Source organism: Triticum dicoccoides, chromosome 4B, assembly GCF_002162155.2.
Source record: "Triticum dicoccoides isolate Atlit2015 ecotype Zavitan chromosome 4B, WEW_v2.0, whole genome shotgun sequence".
NCBI classification, from domain to species: domain Eukaryota; kingdom Viridiplantae; phylum Streptophyta; class Magnoliopsida; order Poales; family Poaceae; genus Triticum; species Triticum dicoccoides.
In genome coordinates this window covers 494901468-494904747 of record NC_041387.1, presented here as the reverse complement: position 1 = coordinate 494904747, position 3280 = coordinate 494901468, and the positions used below count along the sequence as shown (strand labels likewise).

The 3280-nt window shown below is 50.9% G+C and overlaps 1 pseudogene; it reads left to right on the top strand.

Annotated features, from left to right (window-relative positions):
- The first annotated feature begins 1372 nt into the window (after positions 1-1372).
- On the top strand, positions 1373-2475 carry LOC119292762 (annotated as a pseudogene).
- The last annotated feature ends 805 nt before the right edge of the window (positions 2476-3280 follow it).

The following is a 3280-nucleotide window of genomic DNA, read 5'->3' as shown; positions in this document are numbered from 1 at the left end:
ACGAACGAGTAGCATATATATGCACTGAACTACTTGCATAAGACAGTGAAATACTTATTACTCGTGTGAGTGGAATTTTGGAATAGAGAAAGAACATACAACAGAGATCACGTAAAACAAGTTTGATAGGTCCGTTGCATCGCACAGGCATTTTTGCTATATGTACTAACAGGTTCTATTTATTTCCTTTGATCGGTCAACACTCCTATGTCCTACGTAGGTAAGAAGGAAAGAAAACCTAACGGTACAGCCGGGCAAAACAGTCAACGACGAGCTTCATCGCCGCGTACGCGTCGTAGTACCTGTCCATCACCGGTTGGGGCATCGAGGACTTAATGCTGGTGAAGAAGGCGTGGGTATTGGTAGAGCTCCAAGAAGCTGCCCTTCGTGCTGCCCGTTGTCTTCAGCATCGGTCCCCCGATGACCACCCTGGAACTCGGCGACGCTACCAAGGCGACACGGTCCGGGTTGGTTCGGTCCCTCATCGAGCCACCATTTGGACCGGCCAACCACCACCGGCGTCAACGTGCTGGGGCAGCGGCGAGGTGGGCTGCGTGTGCGGGTGCTGTGGCGAGGTAGTGGACATGCGGGAGCGCCAGCGATGATGTCGGTGATGTGCCGTGGAAAGTGCGCGGCTGTTAGCCATGAACCTTCTGTAGCAGTTTTTTTCATGAGCCCATGTTTTTTTATGTTCGGGCCTTGCCATAATTAGCGGATTAACCATGAAAAAAACATGACGCTCGGTTTGTTGTCAAATGGTGCTGTGATTTTCGGATCAAACCATGTTTCTCTTGTACTTCCTATTTCCTGTTCGACTGAATAGAAGTGCAGAAAGTGAACACACCAACACGACTGAAAGCAGTCATATTCAGTTATAGAGGTATACATTTATACAAGATATACACAGGCAGGTGCGGCCAGTAACCCAACTAAGTCCTGAGCTGACCTTGCTAATCCTTTACTCGCGATAAAGACGCAGATGATAAGGAAAGGTTGTTATGGAGAGAGCAATGGGAGAGAGAGAATCACGTGGCGGCAGGTGGACCTGAACATATGCTTCAACAAAGAAAACGACAACGTAGGATCATGGTGTGTGATTATAGGCGGAGGCTATTAAATCTCACGCGGAAATCATGGCTGAGCGATTCTCGCACGATCCGAAGTTCACACCTAATCGACCGTTTCCCCAGTTGATGGCCTGCATGTGTGTTGTGCTAAAACGGTCGCTGCCATGGTAGCGAAACCCGTAGCTAGAACGCTGCCAGCGCCAAGTTGAGAACTTGAGATCGTCAGTGGTGCATGCACGACAGGGGCGGCGAGAGGCTATGGTGGATGGGAGGAGAGAAAAGAAGGAGAGGGGAAGCTTGGGGACATGGTAGTTTACCCGGGGGCTGCCGGTTGGCACGCTAAGAACGAATGGCGGTGACAGTGACATTTTTTCTCAGTCCTCTTGGCCGGACCGGTTGAACACCAGACTGGATCGGACCGACAATTTTCCAGGCCGATTTTAGCAGACCAGATCGTCCATTTTCTCTAACAAGCCAGGACCGAGCGTGTCAAACACCGATTGAGCCATGAGCGGTACGTCCAGCCCTGCCCACCGTCGAAGCGAAGCTCCTACTCCACGTGAAGTTGATCGCGCTGTTGCACTCGCACGGTAGGAGCCACGGGCACGACATGGTGAAGGGCTAAAGGGCTGATCGAGGGTGAGACCCGGATGCTGGTGGCGTAGCTGACCATGGACGAGATCTTCACCTGCACCAAAAAGTTCAAGCAGGAGGTGTTCAGCAACGTGCAGAAGGAGCTGGACCAATTCGGCCTCTTCATCTACAATGCCACCGTGAAGCAGCTGGTGGACGTGTTGGGGCATGAGTACTTCTCCTACCTCAGCGAGAAGACACAACATGAGGCAGCAAGCAGGGCCAAGGTGGATGTTTGTGGAGCGGGATGGCCTCACATGCCAGAACACCGCCAAGGTGGACGCCGAGAACAAGGTGCTCTCTGTGCGGCAGCAGGGCGAGGCACTCAAGGAGAAGGCCAAGGTCAAGGCGGAGGTGTGGGTGTTTGAAAACACTAGGAAGGCCGACAATGCCGCCTCAATGACCGACCTCGCCATGAAGGATTGAAGGGGAAGGCTGGGACTAGCAGGCCAAGGTCGCCGAGGTTGAGGCCACCAAGGTTGTCGCCATCCGCGATGCCGAGCTGCAGATGGAGGTTAAGACGAAGAACGTGCTCTGCCAAACTGACAAGCTCAAGGTTGAGCAGCTCAGTAAGTCCACAGTACACTACGACACACAGGTTGGTTATGCAATAAGCATGTATAAAAATATAGTACTAGGGACAAGAGAAAATCATAATTATTGACCTCAACATTTTATATTTTGTAGGTTCAAGAATCGAACACGCTTCTTCTACAGCTGGCAGAAGGCGGCGGATACGACATTGTATAAGGAGATGAAGGCGGCGGTGAGGTGAAGCGGCCTAGCAGAAACACATGCATGTCTCGATATGGGAGGAAAGGGAGGGAGATAAGGTGAGGGTTAGTGGTGCAACATGCCACACGAGGAAAGGGGTGAAGAGATGACATTGAGGAGGGAAATGAGCTCGGTCCATGGCATGGGTCAGAGTAGAGGAAGGTTGATCCATGGTTTGGCCAAAGGGGTGATGAGCGAGGGAGAAGTAGAAGCCCCCCTCGCATATCTTGGTGTGCGAGCAAGTCTGTCGAGGTGGAAGAAGCCTGTCATTTCATGACGGTGTTGGTGACCTTGGCGTGATGTTGTTCGCCGGTTTGTGGGCGGATCAGGCAACCGTCTGGTCTCTCGACCCCCCCCTTCACTAATTTTGGTGAGAAGAGGGGAGGGATGAAAGGGTGGAGGGGTGGGAGATGAGGTCGCCGATTCTGTTGGTTGTGGGGGCGAGGGCGGAGAGAGGAGAGTGAGCGACGCCGGTGAAGTCTATGGATCTAGAGAGGGAGGGGAACAAGAGAGTGAGTGGTGCGGAGAGGGAGTGGATAGAGTGCGGTCGTGCGGGAGAGGACAGCAAGTCGTATAGGAGGGGTATAATGGGAATATCATAAAAATAAAGCTTTATTTATACCTGTACACTATATATATTTGGAATAGCATAAAATATTTTCTCAATAAATTACTTAAAAATATCCAAGAAATTAGAGATGACCGACTATCATTGTATAAAGGGGAAATCCGTTCTTTGCTCGTGAAGAAATGTAACATAGTTTTTTATGGGCAATATACCACATACCCTAAATAGTAGATATTCG